This window comes from Rhineura floridana, chromosome 4 (genome assembly GCF_030035675.1).
Source record: "Rhineura floridana isolate rRhiFlo1 chromosome 4, rRhiFlo1.hap2, whole genome shotgun sequence".
Lineage (NCBI taxonomy): Eukaryota > Metazoa > Chordata > Lepidosauria > Squamata > Rhineuridae > Rhineura > Rhineura floridana.
Genome location: NC_084483.1, coordinates 83,545,158 through 83,559,444, shown reverse-complemented (window position 1 = coordinate 83,559,444; position 14,287 = coordinate 83,545,158).

Sequence of the window (14,287 nt, the reverse complement as noted above, 5' to 3'; positions counted from 1 at the left end):
AGTCATGTACTCATAGGAACTATCCCTTTTATTATTTTACACATTCCAGTTCTGTTTTTCAAAAGACTGAAGAACTGAAGGGTTGGGGCTTGGCTCATTAAAAAATCTGTATGTGATCATCAACTGTTTTGTAACATTTTTTTCCTTTACTCAGGCCAGGTTCAAACATTAATTTTGTCATGATTTCATAACATGCTATAGGCTCATAGACAGATGTCCTTTTAGTGTATATTTATTAAGGACACTAAAGTGAGGAGTGGGGCTATAATAATCAATCACCCATATGTAAGACACAGCGGTAAGAACCAAACAGAGGCCATCCAAAGCAGCCAATAGCAAATGTCTGTGTTATATATTGCTGCCTACAGACATCAGAAGGTGTCTTAGCTGTACTCTTTTCAACAACTACCAACATTTTTGTTCAGGCAAGCCTATCCAGAAGTGTAGAAGTTGACATATGCTTTAATCTGTTTTTAGGTTCACTGTCATTTTAATGATATTTTAAGATTTTTAGAAAATACCTACAGTATTTCTAACCTTGTCGTTTATTGACTATTTTAATCTTTGTTTTTTATTTTTTGTAAACCACTTTGAGGGTCTATTTGCAGTCAAACAGTATATAAATTTTGTTAAATAAAATAAATAAATACAAACGAAATGTATGGGAGTGATGGATGCAAGGAAATGAGCCTTATCCAGTCCTGCAACTCCCACCTGATGCTACACCTGGGACCAAGGTTCTTTGGCCAGGAGCAGCTGTAGAGGGGCTTCCTGCCATGGCTTTGTAGTCCCTCCTCTGTCTGTGTCTCCCTCTTTCCCCTGCTTGGCCTTCTCTCCGTTCCTTCTTTGCATGTTTTTTTCTCTGAGTCGCTGATCTATATGCACAATGCATTTTCTTTCTGTTGTTAGATATAGCACTTACATTTTCAAATAAGAAGCTGTGGAAGTGTTTCTTCACATCCCATGCCTGGTGGCTGAGAGTTAGTTCTGGGGCTAAGCCCTAGTTAGATTGTACCTCAATGGCTATGAAGCAGCTAGGCAATCTAGACCTGATCCCTGTAGTACACCTAAGAATCAATGGTGGAGTCATCCATGGCTGTTTCCTCTTCAAGCACCTTTCTGCACTGCATCTCTTCTCTGTGTGTAATAGACAGTGTTATGGATTGCGGAGGCTGTTTTAGCATGAAGGTGAGAGGGTGTGCAGATAGGTGGTCCTCTCTTTTGATAGACTGCCTGACCTGTGGTCCTTTGCAACAATGATGTTTAGCATTGTGTCATACCAAATACATCAGAAAATAAGTTGTGCTTCAAGATTCAGTTTGGACCAGCACTTATCACAATATCTATTTACGTCAATGGTTTGCAGTAGCTCGGATCCCAAGATAAGTTAGCTTTTCTCTTGTCTCATTATCCTCTCTGCAGCTACCTGTACCCCTGAAAAGTCTCTCCAGAGAGTCAGGGGCCCTTCTGAATAAAGTGGAATGGGGCAGAAGGCTGCTGTGTAGCAATGAGGATGGAAAACTTTCCTTCCCCCCATGCACATCCTTAAATTAACTTATCTAAGGATCCAAGCCTGATTTGGGAAAATTCTCCCTTTACACAGCAATGCTTGTACCCCATCCCACATTGTTCAGGAGTCCCCCCCCCTCGCCCAGAACCCTCCAGACAAACTTTTCAGAGGGCACGTGTGGCTTCAGGGGAAAGGAGGGGATGGGTTTTTCCTCTTTTCTTAGGATCCAAGTCAGTGTACCCAGCTTGTATTTTCACCAAGTGGTGCTGCTGCCAAATATAGACATATGGGATACATACAGATATATCCCATATGGAGATATTTAAGGAATGGGTTCTTTCCAGTGCTATTTTGACTTTGGCTTCTATGCTGTGATTTGGGTCTGTGCTGCAACATACTCTTCTTTTCGTTGCATTCCTATTTTATAGGTGTCTCCCTTTTATTAACTCAGCTTGTCTGTTATAGTATGAATGAGGATCTGCCTCATTTATTGTATTTGGAACCAGTCTGTCCAGTTTTCAAATGTATTTTGTTCCACCCAAGCCTATCATTCTCACAGAACCTCACCTTGAGTTTATAATTATATTTGGCATGTTCAAAGCAATGCAAATATGCTTCTGTTGGAATCACATGTGGGTAAAACTACTTATTGCTTCAAAAATGCTGGAGGTGAGACTCTCCCAATAGTCTTTTTATCTCTTTAAACATCTATTAGATTGGCTCTCCATGCTTTTCCGTTTCTGTTGATATGAATTATGCTTTCAAACAACAAAAATACAACTATTAATCTGGCACAGCTTAAAAGTCTATAAAAAAACACATCAATCAGTTAAATAAGAGAATTTATTAATTAAATTAGTTAAATAAGAGAATTTGACTGTCAGCTAATTCAATCCATTGTCATGTATTCAGCTGTACCCAATTGGTTTGTTTTTTATTTTATTTTATTTATTTATTAAATTTATTAGTCGCCCGTCTGGCTGGTTCTCCAGCCACTCTGGGCGACGCACAACATAAAACATACAATTCACATTAAAACCTTAAAATTCCAACAGTAACACTAAAACCTAACTCACCCCAAAGGCCTGCCTGAAGAGCCAGGTTTTCAAGGTCCGGCGGAAACTCATTATGGAGGGAGCATGGCAGATGTCATTTGGGAGGGAATTCCATAGAGTGGGTGCCATGATTGAAAAAGCCCTCTCCCTAGTTCTCACCAGTCTAGCTGATTTAACTGGTGGGAGGGAGAGGAGGTCTTTTGAGGCTGATCTTGTTGGGCGGCAACATTGATGATGCTGGAGGCGCTCTTTCAGATAGACTGGGCTGAAACCGTGCAGGGTCTTAAAGGTCAAAACCAACACCTTGAATTGGGCCCGGAAAGCAACTGGTAACCAGTGCAACTCCTTCAGCACTGGAGTAATGAAGTCTCAGCGGCAGCTACCCTTAAGCAAAGGCGGATACCCTTTGTGGATCGTGGCTCAAGTTTTGTAGCCAAGTGGATGATGTGGATATTTAACATTCCCAATATAGGCATGGAGAAATGATATTGTGGCTGAGACATTAAAGTAATATTTTATATGAAGACCATTTGTTTTAACTTCATGAAACCTCACTCAGAGAGTCTATTGGCCGAATTCTAACTTAAGGAATAGTTGAGATCTATGTAAGTGTAATGTTTTTCCCTTGGACTGCAGTTTTCACCTGTATGCATCCATTTTTTCTACACTGAATCACACCTCTAAGGTTTTTTCTTCTTTTTCTGTTTTAGATTTTAAAAAACCTTCAGGGGAATAAACAGCTGCTACTTTTGTCTTTGCAAAATTGTCATGGGACTATGTTAATTTTCCTCTACTATATTGAACAGAAATGTTTATCATGCCAATATAAAAGCAGATATAAAACAACTGGAAGTTGTGAAGAGTTGTTCTAAAGAAACCTTCCCCAACCTGATGCCCTCCAGATGTTGTTGGACTACAGTTCCCATTATCCCTGAGCTGGAAGCTGGAATCCAACATTGGGAGGCCTACAGGCTGAAAAAGGCTGTTCTATAATAATATCAGATACTATTTCTGTAGTGCTAAACCATTCACTGTTCTGATTACAAAAGTATGCATGTATTTCAGTTTTAATTGAGATGTATTGCCTATTTGGGTATGAATACATACATGTGTACTTGACTGTTTCAATCTGTGGAACTTGCACTTTTACAAATGCCATATAATGTTCGTTTTGCATCTGTGGGGAATCACTCTTTTAGTGGGGCAGCACCCTTGCATTGGAACGCTCTGGCTATTAACAGTAGGCAGGCACCCTTGCTATACTGTTTTAGATACCTGCTTAAAATGTATTTATTTCAGTAAGCCTACCTGGGCATATAATTCAGTTATGTAAGTTTGTTTTTAAACTCTGATGATTTTACCTGCCTTTTATTGATAATTATTTTCTATTGTTTTATGATTTATGTATTATTATTATTTATTATTGTTATTTACAATCTACCCTTTAACCAATGATCCTAGGGTGAAAAATGGAAATGGACTGCCTTCAAGTCAATCTTGATTCCCGACTTATGGCTACCCTATGAATAGGGTTTTCATGGTAAGCGGTATTCAGAGGGGGTTTACCATTGCCTCCCTCTGAGGCTAGTCCCAGCTGGCTAGGGCCTGCTCAGCTTGCCACAGGTGCACAAGCCAGCCCCTCCCTTGTCTGCAACTGCCAGCTGGGGAGCAACTGGGCTCCTTGGGACTATGCAACTTGCCCACTGCTGCACAGGTGGCAGGGCACGTAACCCCTGAGCCACTCACTGTGGGGGTGATCTTTAGCTGATTCATGTTTGCTATCTCTATTTTAACATATTGTTTCATTTTTGCTTTTAATTTTTATGTATGTGATCCTAGGGTAGACAACTGTCTCTGTGTTGTAGGGCTTGCACCATATGCCTGGGAGAGAGGAATCAAAGTCGATTGGGAAGTTTTGAGGGGGCTCCAATTAATGTAGTGACGGGTAGAGGGAGATATAACGTTGTGTGGAGGACATGCCAGGTGAGGGGAACTCCCCCCAGGCAGTTGACGACTGTGCTGTGTTCCGGTCCTCCACACACCCACAGGTTTGTTGGTTGCCCTATCAGCCAGCTCTCCGATCTCCGGATGCTGCTCCTAAATGCCAGATCAGTACATAATAAGATCTCCCTCATCCACGATTTAATAGTGGATGAGGCAACTGATCTGGCATGTATAACTGAGACCTGGGTGGGTGAGCAGGGAGGAGTTAGCCTCTCCCAACTATGCCCACCTGGGTACGTGGTTCAGCATCAGGGTAGATCCGAGGGCCGGGGAGGAGGGGTTGCTGTGATCTATAGGAGTTCCATCTCTCTCTCCAAGCACCATGTCCATGTAACCACTGGTCTGGAGTGCTTGCACCTTGTGTTGGATCAGGGGGACAGACTGGGGATTCTGTTGGTGTACCGCCCACCCTGCTGCACAACAGACTCCCTAACTGAGCTGACGGAAGTGGTCTCGGATATATTGCTGAGATCACCCAGACTGTTGGTGCTGGGGGATGTCAACATCCATGCCGAGGCCGTCTTATCTGGGGCGGCTCAGGACTTCATGGTTTCCATGACAACCATGGGGCTGTCCCAATTCACTACTGGCCCAACACACGTGGCAGGGCATACTCTAGACCTGATTTTCGCAACTGGACATGGGGATCGTGATCTGAATGTAGGGAGTCTTATATCAACCCTGTTGTCATGGACAGATCACCGCTTCTTGAAGTTTAAGCTCACAACGGCTTCTCCCCTCTGCAAGGGTGGGGGACCTATTAAGATGGTCCGCCCCCGGAGACTAATGAATCCGGATGGTTTTCAAAAATCTCTGGGGAATTTTCCAGCTGATAGGGCTGGCACTCCTGTCGAAACCCTGGTCGAATTGTGGAATACTGAAATGACCCGGGCAGTTGACATGATCGCTCCTGTGCGCCCTTGTGAGGCATCCTTCCCTGGCTCTCCCTGTCAGGTTCCTACCTGCGCGTGGCTACTGCCTGTCTCCAGGCACCACCAGGGACTCCACCAGTCCGGACTGTCCTTTTTTATGGTTTCTCTCCCCGCTCTAGCATAGACCTCACCAGATCCCCCTGCTAGGCAACCACCAGTAACGTCCCAATACTAGTATTCCCAGAGACTCTGAATACTGGTATTGTTATTCTCTTCACCGCTGCCACCATTTGTTACAGTTCCCCTTCAGCCTTGGTCATTACCTTACCCTCCCTTCTGGTCTGTGAAACCCCAGCCAAGCATCAGGCCTTTGGTAAACCAAATTAAGTATTTATTACAGATAACAAAGCTAACAAGATTAACAAGATTTCTTCTTAAGGCACATAAGCATATGGTTTTACTCAATACTAATCCGAACTCCACCTCCCTCCTGGCAAACAACTCTCTAAACCCCACCAAGCAACCCACTCAGTTCTCTTCTCCCCCCCCTGATTCCACTCTCACTCTTCCTTTTATACATTCAGCCATTTTAAACACTCAGCCAATCATCTCGCATTCTACTGCCCAGTCACTCCCCCTCCTCTTTCACTCCACTTACCATGTATCTTCTAAAACAACAACACTTACCATATATACATTAATATAGGAACATCACATTTCCCCCCCCTTAAACAACAGCAGAGTATTATTCCTGTTCCAGGATTTATACGTTGCGTTAACAAATAAAAGTCTCTATGGGGAAAATGTCTTTCTTTGTTCCTCTGTCTGGTCACGTCACTGCAGTCCCAGCCACTTGCCTGGAAAGTCCATCGGCCAGTACATTGTCCTTGCCTTTGATGAACTGGAAGTCCACTTGATAGTCCTGTAGGGCCCAGGACCACCTCTGCAGCATAGTGTTATGGTTTTTCATAGTCTGCAACCATAACAAGGCCCGATGATCCGTAGTCACTGTGAATCTTCGTCCCCACACGTATGGGCACAACTTGTTCAGTCCCCACACGACCGCTAGGCACTCCTTCTGGACCAACGAAGTTTTTCTCCCTCGGCATCAGCTTGCGACTCAGGTACGCCACTGGATGTCTGGTGCCTTCTCTCTCCTGTAGCAAGACGACTCCCAGCGCCAGGTCCGACGCATCTGTAGCCACGATGAATGGTTTCTCATAGTCTGGTGCTATTAATATGGGTCCTTGGCACAAGGCTTGCTTCAGTAGATCAAAAGCCTTCTGACATTCATCCGTCCATACCACACGCTCAGAACACTTCTTCTTTGTTAATTCATGCAAGGGGGTTGCTATTTCCCCAAAATTTCTCACAAACTTCCTATAAAATCCAGCCACACCCAGAAATGCCCTTACTTGTTTTTTGGTTAAGGGGATCGGCCACGCTTGTATTGCCTCCACCTTGCTCCATAAGGGGGTGATTTTCCCACTCCCCACCTTATGTCCTAAATAGATTACTTCCTTTAGTCCAAACTGGCATTTCTTAGCTTTTATTGTGAGGCCTGCTTGTCAGGTGTTGGATGTGCTCAGGCACCGACTTGCTAAAAATGGCCACGTCATCGATATAGGCCACTGCAAAATCTGACATGCCTCGCAACACAGTATTGATTAGCCTCTGAAATGAACTTGGTGAGTTCCTTAGTCCCATGGGTAAGGTCACAAACTCATATAACCCATCTGGTGTACTGAAGGCAGTTTTGGCTCTGGATTGCTCGTCTAGTTCTATTTGCCAAAATCCTTTACAGAGATCTAGTGTAGAAATAATGGTTGCTGCCCCCAATAACTCTAACATTGCGTCTACCCTAGGCATAGGATACGCATCTGGGACCGTGATTTTATTGATTAGCTGATAATCAATGCAAAACCTTGTCGTTCCATCTTTTTTCGGAACCAGGACAATACTTGAGGCCCAGGGACTGATGGATTCCCTGATCACTCCTAATTCCAGCATATCTTCCACCTCCTTTTTGATCTCATTCAAAACTTTCCCATTCACACGGTACGGAACAGATCTGATTGGGGCATGATCTCCAGTATCAATGGAATGTATAACTATACTGGTTCGGCCAGGTTTGTTGCTAAAGAGATTCCTATAGGTTTTCAAAACTCTCAGAATCTCCTCTTTTACTTCCTCCTTCACCTCCTCTGACCATTCCACTTGATCTACCCCTCCTTTGTCTTTGCTTTCCTGTACCAAATCTGGAAGTTCAGGCCCACTTCCCTCAGGGAATAAGGTAACTTGCAACACCTGTGCATCCCTGGTATGGTAAGGCTTCAACATATTTACATGAACCACTTTGCTTTTGTTTAATTGGTCTGTGGTGATTACATACGTCACTGTGTCAAGCCTTTCTCTGATGGTATATGGTCCTTCCCAGTTAGCCTGTAATTTGTCATGTTTCCTGGGTATGAACGCCATAACCATATCTCCCACATCATACACACGTTCCCTGGCTGTTCTGTCATACCAGTAACGTTGCTTCTCCTGTGCTTGACTCAAATTCTCTTTCACCACTTCCATCATTTGTTTCACTGGTTCACATTCACCCTTTCTCTCAGCAGGCATCCACAGTCGATATAAAATCCCATTCTCACACACAACTTGATTCCTCAGTTTGTCAGTGAAAGGAATCTGTTGGGTCAGGGCTTGTTCCTTTATTTGATTCAAACTGGTATCTTTATTCAGCTCTTCTCTGAAATGCTCTGTCTCTTCCCCAGAGACCAGCTGATACAGTTTGTCTCCTTCAGCAGGCCTGCTAGTGGTTGCTATGGTGACCTGAGGCTGCTTAACAGATTCCACCCTGTTTGTTTCAGCCCCCCTTAATATGGCTTCTTTTTTTCTGCCAATTTGCTGTCTGGTCACTACATAGATCTTTCCTTGGGCGCCCATTACATCCCTTCCCAGTATTACTGGTTCTTGTTGCTGGGCATTAATGCCTACTTTATATCGGCCCTCTCGGCCTCTCCAAGTCATATCCACCAGGGCCACAGGCAAACTTTCTGGTTGACCCCTCACTCCTTGGTTAGTCACAGTTTCCTGAGGTAATATTACCTCAGATTTTATTAAATCTGGCCTCAGTAATGTCTGAGCGGCACCAGTATCAAGCAATGCCCAATAATTTGCCCCTTGTACACTCACTTCCTCTCTCAGACTTGAATCAAGGTCTGTTACTTCTGTCCAGTTTATCTGGCAGAACTGAACCTTTTTCGCTGTTTCTAAAGCCTTGGGCTCTGTTTTCACTGCCCTTGTCTGAGCAGGATTACTAATGGGGTTGGGAACCTCACATCGAAAACGTAGGTGCCCCGGTCTACCACATTTGTAGCATAATTTCTCCTCACTTTTAGGGTACACAGATCCACTCTGGGGTGTCCTGTGCCCTTCAGATTTTACTGGAGGACTCACTCGCTGTGGTACCACATCCCTTCTGCCAGCATTATATGGTCTGGGTTTAAAATCTCTTGATGTTTTCCCCACCCAGCCAGTTCTGTTGGAGGCGAAGTGATCTGCCATCTCTGCGGCCTCCTGCACCAATGTAGGGGAACGGTCTTTGACCAGGAGCCTTATTTCTGGTGGTAACTGATGGTATAATTGATCCAATATCATGAGGTTTTTCACCTCCTCCACAGACTGAGCTTTTGCACTTGTCAGCCATTTCCCAAATATGTCCATCAGTTTTGCCCCCAGCTCCACAAAAGACCTCCCTGTCTGTATCTGGCAGTTTCTGAAAAGCTTTCTAAAATAATCAGGCCCCAGTCTGAATCTTTTAAACACTGCTTCTTTGAATTCAGCATAGGTGATGGGCCTGTCTGAGGGGAAATATTGGTATACCTCAGCCAATTCCCCTTTAATCAGGTTTGATAAATACTGCATGTATTTATCTTCAGGTAGCCCCCACAACTGAGCTGCTTTTTCAAAGGTGCTGAGGTAAATTTGAGGAACTTGTCCAGGCTCATAGACAGCAAAGTCCTTTGGAGTAATTTTTATTTTTGCTCCATCTCTGTCCTTTCTTGTTTCATCAGAATGAAACTTCTCTCTTTCAAATTTTAACTTTTCTGCCTGTAATTCCGCATCCACTCTCATTCTCTCAGTTTCCATCCTTAACTTCTCAATTTCCAACTCTCGCTGTTTATCTTTTTCCTCAGCCTCAAAGACCCGCTGCTTTTCTTTCTCATCAGCCTCCCTCCTCAATCTCTCAGCTTCCAACTCCCTTTGCTTGTCTTTTTCCTCAGCCTCCCATCTTAACTTCTCTCTCAAGTACTCTATATAAGCGGGATTGCTTAAATATCCTTCTGGGGTCTCTTCTCTGACAGGTTGTTTTTGCTGGGCAGTAGGAAATCCTATAAGTGCTACCCTCAATTCATCTACCCCTTTACCCTCGTGAGGTAAATTGAATGTTATGCACTTCTCCACCAGCTCCTCTCTTTTCATTTTTATGTATTCAGCCATGGTGTTTGAGTTCACTCACTCTTTGCCACACACTCTTTGCCAGTCACTCTCACAAGTAATCTTGTTTTGTTATTTCTGTTTGCCACACAACTATTAGGGATTGTCTAGTATTCGTATCTCACTGCTACAGCCAACACCTGTGACGTAGTCTCCTTTGTCACCACGTGTCTTTGGGACTCTCTTTGGTTCGTATCTGGATTCTCTGTTGTTCGTATCCCACCGCTACTGCCACCACCTGTGAGGCATCCTTCCCTGGCTCTCCCTGTCAGGTTCCTACCTGTTCGTGGTTACTGCCTGTCTCTAGGCACCACCAGGGACTCCACCAGTCCGGACTGTCCTTTTTTATGGTTTCTCTCCCCGCTCTAGCATAGACCTCACCAGATCCCCCTGCTAGGCAACCACCAGTAACGTCCCAATGCTAGTATTCCCAGAGACTCTGAATACTGGTATTGTTATTCTCTTCACCGCTGCCACCATTTGTTACAGTTCCCCTTCAGCCTTGGTCATTACCTTACCCTCCCTTCTGGTCTGTGAAACCCCAGCCAAGCATCAGGCCTTTGGTAAACCAAATTAAGTATTTATTACAGATAACAAAGCTAACAAGATTAACAAGATTTCTTCTTAAGGCACATAAGCATATGGTTTTACTCAATACTAATCCGAACTCCACCTCCCTCCTGGCAAACAACTCTCTAAACCCCACCAAGCAACCCACTCAGTTCTCTTCTCCCCCCCCTGATTCCACTCTCACTCTTCCTTTTATACATTCAGCCATTTTAAACACTCAGCCAATCATCTCGCATTCTACTGCCCAGTCACTCCCCCTCCTCTTTCACTCCACTTACCATGTATCTTCTAAAACAACAACACTTACCATATATACATTAATATAGGAACATCACAGCCCTCTCCTATGTAGAGCTCATATGGCTCCATGGTACACTCCAGAGCTGAGAGCAATGAAACAGTATAGGACACGGCTTGAGTGCAGATGGAGACGAACTCCTGATGGATGCAGTTTTGCACTGGTAAGTGCCTATACCAATTTGTATTTAGGAGCAGTGCGGGCAGCAAAAAAACAATATTTTGCTGCCACTATTAAATCTTCTATCTGCCGTCTGGTGGAGCTTTTTAAAGTTGTCAGAGGGCTATTACACTCTGGCCCTAGGGACACGGTAGAACCATCCGTTGCACGCTGTAATTAATTTGCTAGGCACTTTCAGGAAAAAATCTCTTGCATCCGTCAGGACTTGGACTCCAGTGTTATAGCAGTTGAATCAAATGAGGTATCTGGAGCACAGCCTGGTCATGACTTTTTGGATGAGTTTCAATTGGTGCAGCTTGAGGACGTTGACAAGGTGGTTGGACACGTGCGTGCAACCACTTCTGTGCTGGACCCTTGCCCTTCTTGGCTAATAAAAGCTAGCAGAGATGGAACAGCCGGCTGGGCCAGGGAAGTAATTAATGCCTCACTGTGTGAGGGAGAGATCCCTGCCTGCCTTAAGGCGGCGGTAGTGAGACCACTTTTGAAAAAATCCTCCCTGGACCCAGAAAATCTTAATAATTATAGACTGGTAGCAAATGTCCCATTCCTGGGCAAGGTCCTAGAAGAGTGGTTGCGGACCAGCTCCAGACACTCTTGGATGAGACCGATTATCTGGATCCATTTCAATCGGGTTTCAGGCCAGGTTTTGGCACGGAGACGGCCTTGGTCGCCCTGTATGATGACCTTTGTTGGGAGAAAGACAGGGGGAGTGTAACTCTGTTGATTCTCCTTGATCTCTCAGCGGCTTTTGATACCATCGACCATGGTATTCTTCTGGGGAGACTTGCGGATTTGGGAGTCGGAGGTACTGCTTGGCAGTGGTTCTGCTCCTACTTGGCGGGCCGTCTCCAGAAGGTAGTGCTTGGGGAGCATTGCTCGGCACCCTGGGTTCTCCAATATAGAGTTCCGCAGGGGTCAGTTCTGTCCCCCATGCTCTTTAACATCTACATGAAGCCGCTGAGTGCCGTCATTAGAAATTTTGGAGTGCGTTGTCACCAGTATGCTGATGACACGCAGCTCTACTTTTCCTTTTCATCTTCATCAGGTGAGGCTGTCAAGGTGCTGAACCGATGCCTGGCGGCGATAATGGACTGGATGAGAGCGAACAAATTGAAGCTCAATCCAGACAAGACTGAGATGCTGTTAGTAGGTGGTTCCCCTGACCAGATGGTGGATGTTCCACCTGTCCTGGATGGGGTTGCACTCCCCCTGAAGGAGCAAGTTCGTAGTTTGGGAGTTCTTTTAGAACCATCCCTGTCATTGGAGGCTCAGGTAGTCTCGGTGGCACGGAGTGCTTTCTACCAACTTCGGCTGGTGGCCCAGCTACGCCACTATCTGGACAGGGAGAACCTTGCTTCAGTTGTCCATGCTCTAGTAACCTCTAAATTAAATTACTGCAATGCACTCTACGTGGGGCTGCCCTTGAAAACGGCTCGGAAACTGCAGCTCGTGCAAAATGCGGCGGCCAGACTGATTACTGGGACCAAACGGTCCGAACATATAACACCGATTCTGGTCCGCTTGCACTGGTTGCCTATATGTTTCTGGGCTCGATTCAAGGTGCTGGTTTTAACCTATAAAGCCTTGCACGGCATGGGACCACAACACCTGATGCAACGCCTCTCCTGATATGAACCTACCCGTACACTACGCTCAACATCGAAGGCCCTCCTCCGGGTGCCTACTCAGAGAGAAGCCCGGAAGATGATGACAAGAAAAAGGGCCTTCTCAGTGGTGGCCCCCGAATTATGGAATACTCTTCCTAATGAGATACGCCTGGCACCAACATTACTATCTTTCCGGCGTCAGGTAAAACCCTTCCTCTTCTCCCAGGCTTTTTAGCATTTTAGCTTTTAGCATTTTTAGCATTTAGCATTTTAACACTCCTGCATTTTACTATTTAATATGTATTCAACATGTGTTTAATTTTGTCTTAACTTTTGTATAATTAATTTATTTTAATTGATGATATGTGGTTTTTACTTGTATGTTACTAGTTTTGTTTGTTGTGAACCGCCCAGAGAGCTTCGGCTATTGGGCGGTATATAAATTTAATAAATAAATATAAAATACATAAAAATTAAAGCAAAAATGAAACAATATATCAAAACAGAGATAGCAAACATGAATTCCATACAAATTAAACTACCAGCAGAAATAAAAATCCAGTTCAATGGGCAAAGAGGTGTGTCTTTACCTGATGATAATATGGCAGCTTCACATGGGAGCATTATTTCATACTAAATATGCTGTTTTTACCTCCACTTTCTATTTGCACCATCTGCAGTGAGTGTTCAATGCTAGCTGCAAATACGGTCTTTGCACATTCACATCAGCAATCCTACCTCTATGAAGAATCAACTACACAGTTTCCTAATGACCAAGCCCTCTAATTTTACATTTCCATTCCCTCTGGTTGCTGGGGAACCAAACATGCTCAGTTTATTTTACCAGCTAAAGTAGGTTCCAGTAAAAAAAAAAAAATCCGGAAGTGCTATTATCTGTATTTTCCCTGCCTATGGTTGCACAGACAGCTGAAAGTACAAACCTTTGTTACACTTTTGTACACAAGCAGGGCTGGTTCTAAAGGGCGGCCAGGTGGGGCACTGGCTGAGGGCCCCTGGGGCTACAGGGGCCCCTGCAGGACCCCTGTGCTCCCCTTCTGCAATCCGTGGCAGCAATCCTGCCGCAGATAGCAGGGCAGGAGCTTCAGAGCCGCCCACCATTCCCCCACTTCACCTACCTTTCTCTCTGCTGTTTTTTGCGGCTGCGTGTGCAGGTTTGCCATCAATCAAGATGGTAGCCGAGGTTTCGCTAAGGGACTGAAGCCTGTGCCACCATCTTGGTTGATGGAAGCAGTGTGCACATGTAGCACGCATGCGTGCCATCAACCAAGATGGCGGCAGAGGCTTCAGACCCTTAGGGAAAATTCAGCCACCATCTTGATTGATGGCAAACCTGAGTGTGCAGTGTGCACTGCCGAAAAAACAGCACAGAGAAAGGTAAGTAGAACGGGGGAATGGCGGGCAGCTTGGGACCTCCCACCCTGCAATCCGCGGTACCAATCCTGCTGCGAATCGCCAGGGCCTGGGGCTGGCCCTGCTCACAAGTGAGGGGAAAAATAAAAATAAAGGCACCATTGATCTGCCAAAAAGTGGGGCTGCTTGTTATGATCACACCCTTTAATTTTACATTTCTGCTCCCTTTGGTTTCTAGGGAACTGAGCATGCTCAGTTTATTCTACCAGTTGCAGTAAGTTCCATTAAACAAACAAACAAACCCAGAAGTGCTGTTA